The sequence below is a fragment of the Haemaphysalis longicornis genome, unplaced genomic scaffold, assembly GCF_048455015.1.
Source record: "Haemaphysalis longicornis isolate Haplotype H1 unplaced genomic scaffold, Haemaphysalis longicornis Haplotype H1 scaffold_8, whole genome shotgun sequence".
NCBI classification, from domain to species: Eukaryota; Metazoa; Arthropoda; class Arachnida; order Ixodida; family Ixodidae; genus Haemaphysalis; species Haemaphysalis longicornis.
The window spans coordinates 180438675-180453908 of record NW_027526445.1 but is presented as its reverse complement, the minus strand read 5'-3'; the positions used below and the strand labels follow the sequence as shown (position 1 = coordinate 180453908).

At 48.6% G+C, this 15234-nt stretch overlaps 1 non-coding gene across 1 annotated transcript; it reads right to left on the bottom strand.

Moving 5' to 3' along the window:
- Nucleotides 1-1755: 1755 nt before the first annotated feature.
- Nucleotides 1756-1827, bottom strand: Trnag-ucc (transfer RNA glycine (anticodon UCC)). Its single transcript has one exon. It is a non-coding gene; the product is annotated as a tRNA-Gly (tRNA).
- Nucleotides 1828-15234: the final 13407 nt, after the last annotated feature.

Below are 15234 nucleotides of genomic sequence, written 5' to 3'. Positions count from 1 at the left end.
ACGTTTTGGTAGTCCAGAGAATCTTCTGGCGTCATCCTCCCGATGACGGAGAGCGCGTCTCCGGTGAGGCATGTGCTCAAGCCGATGGCCCATTTATCCTCCGGTCATTTTTGAGCTACAGCGACGCTCTGGAACCTTAGGAGGTAAGCATCCAGGTCATCTCTGCTCTCATCAAACGGGGGGATAAAGTTATGCGGGCTCGTCGCCAAGACAGGCACGGGGTTTGGTTGGGCCGCCACGGAGACTTCAGCGTGTGGGTTGTTTTGTGCGCCTTCCTGTAGCCTTTAACTGAGCCTCAGCCTCTCCTACTTAGCGCGTTCCAGCTCTGCTGCGACCTTCAGAGCTTCCCATTCTGCCACCCTTTAATCGCGCAACCGGTCCTTAATCCATTCCCGCAGCTCGGCATCGCGGAGTCCCAGTTCCTTTCTGCTGGCCACTAACTTTTCCACCTCCATGTCGGTTCTCTGTCCCCACGCCTCTTGGACAAGCCTTGTGACCTCTTCGAGATGTTATTGAAGAGGTCCTGTCACGGACGCCAATTGTGATGATTTCAGGGTTCGGTGTTGGGAACCACGAGTCGTGTACGCAAGATCAATGATGACAGAGGCGAAAACACGAAGGTGAAGCGTAGATGCAATATATTGCAGAAAGCGGGAATATGGGGATGCGCAGGACGGGACGAAAAAAAACAAAATAGAGAAATAAACGAATGAAACACAAAGGGAGAGGAAAGCGTGAATAAGTCCTTCCCTGTCGCAGTTTTTTGGCGATTCGTCAGACGGAGCACAAGCGTGAAGGAAAACTAAACAATCTCACTTATGCAGTCCGTTGAGACTTGGTCGCGAGTGGCTCGATGGCTCCACGCTGACCGGAATGGAAGGCGAAGCCACCAGGCGCAGCGAAAACGTCAGGAGAGGGATCCCGGTGCTGTTGTCCGGTGCAGTAAAGGTAAAGGATCCGGCTGGTAACGAGGAGGTACCTGGCGATGTCCCGGCGCGGTCACACTGGCGCTGTCGATGGGTGTATTCGCAGCTGATGCAGGCGCACCCCGAACGCTCGTCCGCCCAAGATGATGATGATGTTTTAAAATATTTTGGCACGTACCCACAAGGGGGGATTGGCCAGGGCTAAACTGGTTGAAAACGTGGGGACTTCAAAATACTTATTTCCGGAGAGAGCCTGGTAACGTTTCTCCTCTTCTTCTCAGGAGGCGCATACCCATTAGCGAGTGATTGCCCTTGTCTCCTTCCGCTGCTTTCTTTTTTGCGCCGGTTTCATTTCTGGAGCTCATCACATTATATATATATATATATTATAGTGGGGTTTATTGGCAGGAAGGCAAAGCAAGGCCTGACTATCGCGGAGTCCAAACGCGTCCAAGCGAGCTCTCGGGTCGGGGCACCAGTCTCGCGCACAGCGCTCTCGATGGGGCTGTCTAGCCCAGATTCAAGCACATACCCACTTGTGGTGGATTGTCCCATATCCAAGTACATACATCGTCTGACGCGAGACGTGCACGGCACACACCCATTTAAGGAAGTGGCCATGATATCTTCATTACAATATATATATATATATATATTGAGAGAGAGAGAGAGAGTAAGAAAATGAGGGGCTCGTTGAGGAAATACAGAAAGATACGTCCGCATTCTACAACGCCAAAGTAGGCATAGGGGTGTGGTTAGGCTCTTTTGTTACGACGGTTAATGAAGTTAACACTTTTTTAAATATATGAAAGAAAGAAAGAGGAACACGCGCCCAGAGTGGGGACCGAACCCACGCCTTTCGATTGGATCTCGAATGCCTTACCAATTCGGCAATCTGGGCGACTCTGTTCTCCTTCACTTTCTGGGCTATTTATATTTACTAGAAGTGTATCTGACGCTTGAGGGTGGTAGCCAGCGCCACTCTGACTACACGAGGAGAAGGGGACCTTTTTTTCAACCCCCGGGGCTCCACAGTGCTCCAATCAGGATTTAAAACCCATTTCGACCGGGAAGCCTGCGAATCTTGTCTGATCCACAAATACAACACTCTCACAAAAGGTATTAATAAGTCTCCGGGAAGGCTGTCGTGCCTTCAAACCTAGACCTTCTAGCGGCATGTATCGCATATTACCACTTCTCAAGCGTTGGATGGTTCGTCGTTGTCACCAGGTTACTTTTCCGTATGCTATAATGCTTCTCAAGCACGAAATCTTGCTGTATCCCATCATTACACTTCCCAAGCACTATTCGGTCTAGTGTTCTGAAGAAGTTATTTTCGCCGTATGCTTCACTTTGTCACTTTGTAAGCTTTTTTTGTTCACTGCTATGCTTCCCCATGTCCTACGATTTTTACGCGTGTATTTGTTTGTTCTGTTGTTTGTCAGTTTGTCTAAAGAATGCTGTCTGCGAATTCATACTGCCATTGATGACTAGCTACGAAGTGTAATTTTTTCGTAGATCACTAGAGATTTGTTCTCGTACGTGCGTTACATCTTTGTTTTATTTTTTTCATAATGTGCAAGCCCTTGTTACTTGCAAAAGTATCAAATGTATGCTAACAATTTGTTGTATCTATCATGAGGTATCTATCATGTTGCATCTATCATGTTTTATCTGTCATGAGGGGGGGGGGGGGGGGCTGGTTCAACTGCTTTTTTCTGTGAGCTGTTTCTTTGTTTATTTCCTGCCTTGTGTGTCACTTCTCAAGACACTTATACAACCTGCGCTCTTCTTGCGTGGCTCCCGCCCACCTCATTCGGAGTCGGCGCCCATCGAGCGGTCGTCATTGTCCACCTTGCGCCCGGGCCGCGTGCCGCGGGCCGCGGGCCGCGGATAAGCCATTTGTGGCTATTATCTGGTCTCCTCGGAAAGCGCCGGCATTTTCCTTTGAGGACGCGGCCCCTCGCTAATCTGCCCGCCTGGGTTCTTGAACATCAACGTCGCCTTCTGCCATTTTGCATTCCCTAGTGTCTGGATGACTTATTGTCGATATTTCGCTTCCGCCTTTTGCGGCAGGTTGTTTCCGCTACTTTGGAGTGAAATAGCCAGTACGCCTTCCTTATCTGTTTACTTTTCCTAATATTGATGTGCGTGGGTTGGCGGTGGCTGAAGGAAACACGCTTCCTAAGTGCCTCGCTTGTGCTTTTCGCCTCGTTGTATATTCAGATGGATTACCTGCGCGCCCAGTCGTGCAGTACGTTTCTTTGCACTTCTTTCTTGCTCCACTTCCTTCTTGTACACTTTTGAAATCATGTGTCCACGTGCTCACAGCGCTCCCTACGAGCCTACATATACGCCGTATTCAACCCTTGTACTTCACTTGAAAAAGGCTGGATCCCAGCCGAAACGTCGTATTAAATATTATTATGTTTTTTGTGGTGACTTTAATTTATTGTATTTATATATATATTTATATATTATGATGGTTGGATGTTAATGGCACAAGGCCAACTGGGGCAAAGAGCACCAAAACAGTGTTAATATGAGATGTGAGAACGTAAACACTAAAATCAGTAAGCAAGATCAAAAGTAAAATCAATAAAAGACAGTGAGGATGGATGCTGCATAAGGCCAGGTTGTGATCATGCGTGGTATGAAATTAAGTCTAAAATAGTAACTTCTGCTAAATATTTAAAAACGCGCTTGACAGAAAATGTAGGATCATCAGAAAGGAAAAACGCTGGATGTAACGGGATGTGTTGGCTGTAAAGTTGGGTGAAGTGTTTGTGTCGTGTTGTGTCAAGTGCTTTGCATTGGAGTAGTACGTGGATTACGGATAGGGCCTCTCCCCACCCGCTACACAGGGGTCTTGGAGATCCTGTGAGCAGGTGGGACTGTGTTATATAAGTGTGACCTATTCGTAACCTAGCAAGGGCAACTTCAGTGTGCCTGTTGTGTGTGTCAGTGCTGTACGGCCCCTTGAGTGGCTTTATTATGTGTAGTTTGTTTTCTGTCTGCTGATTTCAGAGTGGAGTGCTTGCCATGTTTCGCGAAGGTATTGTCTGATGTGTGGCTTGAGGTCAGTGTAGAGTACTGTTGCTATGTCCGGTGTATTTGTATGTGCAGCAGCAGCGGCCATCTGATCCGCGGTTTCATTTCCCGCAATCTCCGAGTGGTCTGAAACCCGACACATGATCACCTCGAGATTTAATGCATACGCTGATATAATGGTTTTGTACACTAGATAAAGAACATGGTTTGTAGAAGACTTCTTGGATGATAATTCATGTACAATACTCAGTGAGTCTGTGAATATGATAGGCTTGGGTATTTCATGTTGGACTATGTGATTTAAAACAAGCAAACCTTCATGGGTTTCAGCCGTAAAAATTCTGGTTTTCGAGTTCAGGGTCTTAGAGACTCCAAAATTGGGTCCGTCTGCCGCACACGACACAAGAAGGGCAGTTTTTGATGCGTCACTATAAAATTCTGCACATTGATGCTTATAATGCAGGGACAAGAAGTGCTGTAAAATAAGTTTGTGGTACCCTGGTTTTATCAATTTTAATGAAGGACAAGTCAGAAGATACAGGTTGAAGCTGCCAGGGTGGTAAAACGTCAGTGAAAGAAAACGTGTAAATGTCTAAAAAGGACATATTGAAATCTGAAGCTTCCTACCTCACTCTAAGTGAGAACGGCAAAGGAACGGACGAGCTATTTACAAACAGTGGCGATGTGGATATATAATAAAAACAGGTTTAAAAGGATTGTTATTCAAAGATGAAATTTTAAAAGCGTAGAGAAATTCCATGAACGTCCGTTGGTCCTCAAGGCACCACTTAATACATTAAACATATAGACTCTGGGCCGGGCTAGTGCGGAACGCACCCGACGCAAGGCGCAGGCCGAAGTGGGGTACTGTATCTAGACTTTTTGTGGTTGTTTTTGATGCCGACCCATACACGACACTGCCGTAGTCTAACCGAGACCTGACTAACGTGGTAAAGACGCGGAGAAGCAGTTTTTTGTTTGCACCATAGGATTGGTGGGAGAGGACCTTGAGAATGTTTAGTGTTTTGAAGCATTTATGTTTAAGTGCTTTGATGTGTGGGATGAACGGGAGCTTTTCATGAAATATCACACCTAAAAACTTGTGCTCCCTTTCCGCAGGAATAGGTGCACGGTTAAGCGTAATCTCAGGGTCCGCGTTAATCCCGCGTTTGAGGGAGAACACAACACAAGTACGTTTGGCCGGGTTTAGTTTAAACCCGTTAAGTTCCGCCCAACCAGCAAGTTTCTTACCACCGAGCTGTACTTGACGTTCGCATATTGACAGGTACAAGATTTAAAAGATATTTGCACATCGTCTACATATGTGGAACAGGAAATGGTTGGCGTCAATGCCTTTCGGAGGGAGTTCATCTTAACTATAAATAACGGGGAGTTTAGAACTCCACCTTTTGGCACACCATTTTCCTGCAAATATACATTGGAAAGTGCATTGCCAACCCTCACTAGAAAGGTTCGTTCGGCCAAATAACTAGAAAGAGCGTTCATCATGTAGCCTGAGGAACCAAATAACTTAAGGTTCCTGAGGATGCCGTAGCACCAGGCTGTATCACAAAATAGAGTAAGGCAGAACTAGTTATCGACGAATGCATCTTTTATGTAGGATTCCAGTGCAACAAGTTCATCATTGGTAGATTCCCCCACCCTGAAGCCTGCCTGGCAGCCCTCGAGAAGACCATTGTACTCCAGAAAGTACACGAGCCTACGCTTTATCATCCTCTCGAGTAGCTTACACAGGAAGCTTGTCAGATGGGACGATAACTTGTGGGAGAGGAAGGGTGCTTCCCCTCCTTCAGAAAGGCCCAAACTATGGCCTACTTCCAAGACCTTGGAAGCTGCCCCGAAAGCCATATTTTGTTGTAGAGGTGTAGGATTGTCTCAAGAGGGTCTGCGTGTAGGCGTTGTATCATGGTGCATGTAATGCTGTCTGACCCTGGAGCTGAACGCTTACAAGTGGCAAGAACAACCTTCTGCTTATGAAGTGTGAATTCAGAGTTGTAAGCAAAATTCGACTTGTTCTTGTCTCGTAAGGGCTTCTGTTCTGCAGATGTTTTGTGTTGCATGAAAATATTAGTGTAGTGTGCTGAGCTGGACACGTGTTGGAAGTGTTGTGCGAGTGTGTTAGCCTGGTCTTTCAATGTGTCCTCTGTTGTACTAACCAGGGGCAGGCTGTGTGTCTGTTGTACTTTTAGTTTTCGTATAAGTGTCCACACTTTGATTGTGTCTGTGCATGAATTGATGGAAGTGAGGAAGGTGCGCGAACTCTCCCTTTTCGCCACACGGCGCACTCGCCTCCCAGAAGCCAAGGCCCGTTTAAAAGTAATGAGATTGTCTGATGTGGGGTACCGGCGAAGGATACCCCATGCCTTGTTCTGGGCCTCTCGCGCACGCCTACAGTTCTCATTCCACCAGGGCCTCCTTGGGTTATGCGGAGCACCAGAGGCCTGGGGAAGGGAATTTTCGGCGGCGGCAAGGATGTGCGCCGTGAGGGGTTGGGCGGCTTCTGCAATGTGTAGGTGTGTTATGGATGTGTGGTGTAGTTTGGATGTTTCTTTAAATGTACTCCAGTTCGCACTGGCTTCTTTGAACCTGCTATGGGAAGGTGAACTGTTCGGGCCTTTAGCTATGTATGTTAATGTGGTTGGGAAGTGGTCACTACCATATGGATTAGTGCCACAATCCCATTCAAGAGATGGGAAGAGTACTGCAGAGCCAATAGCCAAGTCCAGGTGTGAATAAGTGTTGTGTCCCATATTATGGTATTTAGGCTTGTTTTTATTGAATAGGCATGCTCCAGAAGATGTTAAATATTTTTCGATGAGGTGACCTCGGGCATCCGTGCGGGCTTATACTTCATAGAACGCCATTCCGAATAGACCAGGATTGGTTCTTTACGCCTGGATGGGCTAGAAAACAATAAAGTGCTCCTAGAAACATTGAATCGTCTCGATTCCTGAAATATAAGCACGTATATTATTTATTGCACTTGTTAACGAGCATAACAAGCCTTCAACACCATACTGAAGTCATAATTGCTCAGCTTGAGACTGTGTTCGCTATGATAGCGAAGGTTATGATAGAAATTCGGAGCACGAAAGCCGCCTTCGAGTACTCTGGACTGCGTTGTCTGGGGTGCAATCGCGGTGGCGTAGCGCCAACCTTTTCATTGCATTTGCATGTGAATAAAGAATGCACGCTGCAGATGTCCACCTTCTTGCACGCGTCCGTAACGAAATTCAGTTTGTGAAGAAGGAAATGTATGCCATAAATCCTGAAGAAAATGTCCCCACAGTATTTGTGAGACTTCCAAACATCTGCAAACCTACTACTAAGACGTTTGTGATGGGGCAAAAAAATAATGCATTGGGCACAGAAAAAAATACATTAATCTGAGGCAAGTTCACAACAACAAAAGAAACAGAATACAGCCGCATTATTTTCTGCCTTGTGATGGGCGTGTAGGGGCCCACTGCTTGGTACGTAGCGTTAGACTGTTGAGTCTTCGTAAGAGCATCCCGAGCGTACAGTATGGAAGCCTACGTATTTTGAATGCTTCTTGGGGAGGTCTGAGCGCTGAACCTCGCGAATAAGCTAGCGATGAGTTACACACGATCTTCTGACTGATGCTCTGAACAAAGTTGTTTTATCTCTCTACGTGCGTTACAAACTTGTCGGTAATACAGGTTTAAATATTTCGGTTGTGCCAGAAGCTGGCAAAAATACCTTAATTACTAGAAATACGCTTTTTATTGCAATAAAGCATAAAAGCCAGCTATTTATAGCACACGCAGTGCTGCTCCTCACAAGCGGAGTGTAGCAGACGACAGCTGCGCGAGTCCCTAAGCGGACTTCAGAGCCAGGGGGCGCCACTGAAACATCTCACCGCCAATCCTGTACATGAGCAAGGTGTGAAAATGGAATTACGACATTACTTAGGGAAATACCTCTTGGTAAAAAAAAACAGCACCAGACACATTTTCCGGTTAAAGGAAAATAGAAACCGTCGGCGCAAAAAAAATTAACAAGAATAGAGTGAGGATGAAACCACCAACCTTTGCAATAAAAAAACTGAGTTGGTAACCACTGCACTATCGCCACGGAACTAGACGCGCTACCGATAGGTGGCATTGATCTGAATGAGCCAGTTGGATCGTCAACAAATACACAAAAATAGCAGGATATGTTTACTTTTACTGCTTGCCACCCATTCTGGCAGTCATATGGCTTGTTTTTACCGAACCTATCTTCAAAATGAGGCCCACCTCAAGCCGTTTAGCTAGACATATCAACCTAAAACAGATATCGCAAATACCCGTTCTCCCAAAGAAACCCAACGTAGCTACGAATGAAAGGGCATGCGTGCCTGAATGAAAACTGTGGAGAGTAATAATACTGTGGTTGAATCTGTCTCACGGCAGCCGATTAAAACTAAGGAGGATTAGCGAAGCGCTAGGCCCGTAATCTCTGCCGCATACCATTTAAGCCACGCCATCGACGGTTCTGCTCGCGGGCTCAGCCTGCGTTAAATGAACACTTTTTGGCCTTCCACAGCGAAAATGAACACGGTTTGACCATGTCGCGGCGAAAAAGAGCTGCCATGTTTTCGACGAAATTTTCTGCACTGCCCCCTCACACAAAAAGCGGAGAATACAGGGCATGCATTTCGATACAATTCCTTCAATTATTGGCTTAAAAGCAAGAAGCAATAATATGAATATAAGAAGCAATATTAACCTGAATATGCCAACTTTTCGGCAAAACCTTAAAAAAGGCCGTTCTTGTAATTTTCTCGAAACGTTCAAAGCCACCGCTTTGTTTCTGTTATTACAACCGCTTCGCTATCGAAAGAAGTTTCGCCTGCTGCCATCAACCATTCGAAGGCGCCTTTCCATCATCAAATCATCAGTCAAGCTGGCCATCACGACGCCAACACCAGTCGTAACTTCGAAGAGTACCTGCCAAGTTTTCGGCAGCACCTTTTCAAAAAGCCTGTTTTGGTAATTTTATTGAAACGTTCAATGCTGCCATTGTGCTTCCGTTATTACAACCGATTCGCAATCGAATGAATTTTGGCTTGCTGCCATCATTCATTCGGAAAAAGCCTTTTCAATATAAGTTCTGCAGTGAAGCGCCCAATCATGCCAAGATCCGCCCTCATTCATCACCGTGCCTGCAAGCACCCTCAAGCGTCAATTCCAGCAGCCTCCATTACAGTTTGTTACGTACATCAAGCTTTTCGATACGAGCACCACCCGCCGTAAACTTTGCCAGCAATGAATCTTGAAGTCTACTTGATGGAATGTCCGACAGGGATAGCCCGGTCTCATCGGATCTATAAAAGACGGCATACAAACGCCGCGAAGGTCGAGTGGAAATTCTGAATGGGGAGCCGCGCGTAGTGCACGGTTTGTTAAAGAAAAAGCAATTTTGTAGCGGAAAAATGTATAGAACCGCTACGCTTGCCAGTTTTTCAATGGCCCAGCTTTCACCGTTTTAATGTTTGGGCAATGAACCTAAGGTCGTGGCATATGCCGATTACCTCGCGTTCTTCTCTGCAGACATGCCGAGTCTTTCCAAGGCGCTGGCATATACCGAAAACTCCATGCACTAAATATACCTTTTCTAAAAGTTCTGGCCTTTGGTTTGGCTCATGAGCACTCACAACTCCCATTATTGAGGCAGTGAATGGTTTTGTAGGCCACCAAAATACTTTGGCGTACCAATGTACTGCTACAAGAATAGTACAAGATACTGATGGGAACTGCGGAAAACACTCCGCCGTTCTGCTGAGAGTTTTGTGCCGCATAATCCTACAATAAAAAGAGGACACCTTTGTTTACCTGACGATCGCATCGCCACAAACCTCGAGAGGCTCCCATTGACAATTAGTCTAGTTGAGCCGTCATCATGGCAAGGACGTACGATATTCCAAACAACTAAACCAATGTTCACATGCTCCCGGGGGTAGAAATAGAAATGGGGGGCGCACCCTATCAAAAGCTTTAGAAAGGTCAATCTGAAGTGCTCGTACATGCGGGAACACAACTCCAGGCCTGTACGAACAATATGCAGGTAGGTCCAACATCCCCTTTCGGGGAGCACAGCATTTCATTTTATTTTGTAGCAAGGGCGTGGAATTTGGACTTGGCCGCGAGTTCTAGCACGTGCTATCGTGGCCTTTTTTGGAGAGCTGTGAAAGCACGCGGACGAAACAATCCGGGTCACACAGTCATGGAGTCACTGAGGTGAAGCTCGTGGGTGCTGTGTTCGATAGTCATTTAACCTTTGTCGCTCACATGAATCGTTTGCGGAATAGCATTGAGAAGATACCCGCCACCCTCACCGGTTTTGCGCGTCTTCATTCCTTTCTGGATAGCAGTCACCTCCACCTTCTTTACCAAATAACCGTCCTGCCGACTGTAACTTATGCTGCAGCGGCATGGTGGGGCGACCATCAGCATCATTAGTTAAATGCTAAAATTTCCTCCTTGATGCGTTCGTCACTATTTGTAGTCACCAGAGCTTTCCCCACTGCCAGAACAGGGGCGCTGGAAGTATTGGCAAACGCCCTTCCGCTGTCGATCGTCTTGGACATCTAGACAGGTCTTTTCGACCTACTTCACCTGCGACTGTTCATTGAGCGGCAAGGAACACACATTTCCCCGAGCGAGGTGGAACATCCTCTTCTTTGCACCTGCTGTCATACCGCTAGGTGCCTGGCGATTCCACACCGCAGGATAGACTCCCGTACAGCTGCGAGGATAAAGTTGAGCCCTGGCTTCCATGCCTACACAGACGGTTCTTTTACCACGACATCTGCCGGGGCAGCGTTCGTTGTGCTCAGCTCGCCTGATGAGGTTTTCGTGACGCAAAGATTCTGAATTTGGCCGCCGAGCAGCTCTTATGGCACAAAAGCTGTTGCCTTACATCGTTTGTTCTTCTACATCAACACCAACAAGCCCTCCTGTCCCGTTTTCATTTATTCTGAGTGTCTGTCCCTGCTTTTGGCTTTATGAGATTCTTTAAACCCCCAGAAACTGTTCCTGAACTCCAAGCAAGCTCTCAATCACTCGCTTCTTCCGTTACAGTCTCCCTCTTCCACGTTCCCAGCCGCTGCGGGGTGTGGGGCAACGAGCTCACCGATCTCGTCGCTACAAGTGCGGCAACCCGGGGTGCAGAAGGGGAGCCGCGTGCTTCGAAGCGAATTGTAAGAGCACCGCTCTTGAAGGCTGGTTGGCTGGAGCGGCAACGCAGGTGGAGCTCCGACAACATAGACGCTGAGTTGTTTCGATGAGCTACTAAGGATTCTGGCCATACCTCCATTCTTTCCACCACCGCGAAGGCTCGCCCAACTTTTTACGGGACATGGATGGTTTCCACATTATTTCCACCGGGTTGATCTGCTGCATATTAGCACGTGATTCTGCGGACTCAGTGCTCCTTCAGACAGCCACTATCTCCTAGATTATGAAAAAACAGTTCCCCTTGTTTTAAATGCAGAGCATTTCTTAGCCTGCCTCTTCCTGTGTCGGCCGGTGTCAACAGCTCCGCGTCCGCAGCAGGTGCGCCTCTCCTTCCCTCCTCTCTTTCAACAGCAGCTGGCGCGCGCATGCGTCGTAGTCAGCCCGTTCGCTCCGTCGCGGTCTCGGCGTAACAGGTGTGTGATAGCAGCGCGGTGGGGCGTGGAAGGGCGCGCGCTGCTTGCGCATGCACGCTCTCCCCCCCGTACTGCTCTCCCTCTACTGCGCGCGCTGCAAATTTAGCGGCTAGCGGTCGCTCGTGTTTCAGTCACTGCGTTGCTCCTTCCTTCCTTGGTTGACGCTCGTGCCCACGTTTACTCGTGTCTGCTACTCCAGCATCACGGAAGAAGCGAAGAAACACTGCCTTCAATAAGTACTGAGGCCCAAACTGCATTTACTCGTGTTCCCCTCGCGGGAAGGCGCGGGAGTTTTTTTCTGATTAAGACGCGTCGTTCACCTCCCACAGCAGCCTCCTTATTTGCGTCAGGTACTAAACAACGCTGAAGCGGTGAAACTTTTAATAGGACTGGTGGAGCTTGACGGTAATAGCCTGCCGGATATTTCGGGAAAGTGAATCTGACCTTCAAATAGCCGGCACCTGTTTTCTTTGCACATGCCTTCTGCCTTCCCTACGACCTTTGAGCGAAGCCTGAAGGCAAAGCCTGTGCTGAATAGGGAACTCATGTTCTTCTGCAACTTCTGTGACGTTCGTGGGGTCAACAGTGTCTGCACAGTCATCCACTGCGTGGTTCTTCTGGGCACTGCTCCTTAGGGCTGTGCTCTGTAGAGATGGGTCTTTTCTCCATACACCGGTATTGGCGTGGGGTATATATATTACAAAAAATTTAGCAACGGGAGGTTAGTTTTCATTGAGGTAAATTTCAGTGAGAGTGAGTTTTATGTGGTTGCCCACAAAGGTATAAAGAAGCAGTGGCGTGAATTTTAGATGTTCCTTGTTCTATTTCAGTATACGTCGACGAGCCATGATAACGTTCTCCTTCGTAGTGAACCTTTAACCCGTGCGTAAAGCTATAGGCTAGAAGAGAAGAAACCAAAGGACGATATAAGAATGGAGGCCGTTCCACGTGTCTATATTATTCCTCCTTTGGATGCCTTTGGAAACGCCCTCGCTCTCCCAAACTTCCGCAGTGATAAGATAAAGTTGATTTCCAAATCAGTGCTGGGCAGTGCGATGCCTTTACACCAACGACCGACACATTGTGATGCTTACAAGGTGACGGGAATCCAACCACGTACTTAAGGCGAGGAACGCACTCCCTGAAAAAGTGTTGTAAAATAGGGCCTCTGCCCCACATTTCTAACCAACGTTTTGGGGCACCTGCATAACAATGTGGGCAATAGAGCTTTTGTCTATTGATTAAACGGCCGTGAAGAATTGTAGCAACATTTGTTGAATACACACCGATAAGCACAGAGCAGAGATATAGGGCGGGAAAAGCCGCTGTTCTGTCATCCTTGTGGGGTTGCGTCGTATGTGTTTTCGCCTTCGTCGGTGGCCCACCTGCCACATGAACAACGTTATGCGGCTGGCGTGTTTGCGCACTGCTGCCGTTTGGTGCCGTTGCCGGTTAACTCTGGCTCACGAGCACCCGCCTGCTTGCTTGCATCGGTTCAGCGAGGAGTCTGGCCTGCCTGCAGACCTTATCGCATCATGCAGTGTCAAACGGGGGTTAAAAATAAAGAAGGGTGGGGTGACGCAGTGAAGGGGTGTAAAATATGAAGGAAAAGCCGACTTATGCACTCGAGGATCTGCCGTATGAAGTAGACTGTGTGCACCCAAGTGTCATATCCGAGCGTCATATCATCGGAGCCAGCTGGGTAGGTCACCTGCCTTCCCTGCGTACTCCAGATGAGCGGAGCTGGCCGCAATGAACTGGCGTCCGAATGCTCCAGGAGAGGTGGCCCAAGGATCATTCTCTGGCAGTAATCCAACTCCAGGCCTGCCCTGCTGCGACTGCACGTGGTCGATGAGCCCATCAACAGCACGGCTACATGGGGCACTCGTTTGCAGCCAAGCCGGGTGCGGTGGTTCAGCGAGTCGGCGACCTGCGGCTCCACTCGCTGCTGGGCCGCTGGGCCATCCGGGGCAACGAGGGTGCACACGCCCTAACCAGGTAGGCCCACCAGAATTACACCGCAGTCTCGCGAGGGGTCACCTTCTTTGACGAGAATGCGCCGTCCTGGCCCACATAGTGGAGACGATGTGGCCCTACACGCGGGTTGTCTTTAACCTAGCGCCGCGGCCACTGCTGCTGCTCCGCATGCGGCTGGACCGCTGCAATGTGGCGGAGAGCCGGAACTCTCCGAAACTAGAGTTGTGGAGTATCTACTCTGCTTCTACCTTCCCCGCGCACCGAGAGAAAGCTCAACAGGGCGCTCCAAGGCCTTCTGTGCGTCATTAAGGAAGTCCTACTCCTTAAAGGCCTGCAGACACGCCACGAGCAGTCTTCACCCAGCTGCTCCGACACCTGTCGACGACCAGATTCACCCAGCCACTGTAGTCCGGACAGCTGTGCTAGTAACTATTGTGCCCATACTGAATAGGCCTTTTTTATTCTTTATTCCAGACGGCGGGTCTTCAATAAAGCGATCCCTAATAAGGCACCATTGCACGATTCACTCTGTGGTATTGACGGCCAAACGTGCATGTCCTGCACTATTCAGTTTCTTCCACTGCGAAGCCCTCTCATGCACGCTTCGAAGTGGTGCTCCTCGCAGCGGATCATGGTAGGGCAACTTTCGGCACCGGTGACAACCACGAATATTCAATACCCATGGAAAAACGCATAGTCATCGATTGCCTTGGCATTACCTAAGACATCACAACCACCTCCGATCTCATAAAGACCATTTGTCGCAGACTGCGGGACACACGAGTTGTAGCCGTTCGGGCAGAGTGGGTACCGGGACACGCAGGCGGGATCAGCATCGAGGCCACTTATGTCGGCGCGAGCGAGCCCTTTGAATTCCAATCCAACCCGGCGTTACCCGTCCCATTTGTACAATACGACACGGACCCCACAAAAGGCAAAGCTTTAGCCAGGGGCGCGTTAAACCGGGCGCTTTGTATAAAGCAGGCCCCGATCCCCTCTCAATTGGTTTGCCCCGTGGAGCACAAGTGCTCCTTCAGAAGGATCCGTCTGGTGCCGAGGTCTCCGATAATGTGCTGGATAAGTAACCTACGTATTTGCCAAAACGGCACCAGCATGGCATCAAGGTTCAGCAACACGGCCCCGCTGTTGCCTGCACCTCCTGCTCTACAGGAACGCCGCCTAGTGTACACCACATGTTGTGGGTGTGTCCCGGCCTCCAATCCCGTCATTAAAAGCGTCCTCCGGCGGCGGCCTAGTGACTTGAGCACTGGACAACGCCGCTGCAATCCTCCATAACACGGAAGACGCTGCTTTCTCAGTGGGAGGGAGTTCGCGCGCTCCTCAGGGGTCGACCACTAGAGGTAAAGATCCGAAGCCCTGTTGGAGCAAAAAAGTCACCATGACGCAGCTACCTTGTTGAACGTCTCACTCCGCGTTATACGAATACTACCCAGGCCGCACATTAAAACTCTCGGTCTGATTTAGGAAGAAGACTTCCAAAACACCCACTTCAAAATTAAAACTCATCCACTGCTTATATATCCAGGATGCTCTGGTGGGCGTAGGCTGGAAAGTACCGTATAAGATAAAAAGACACCGCAGGGC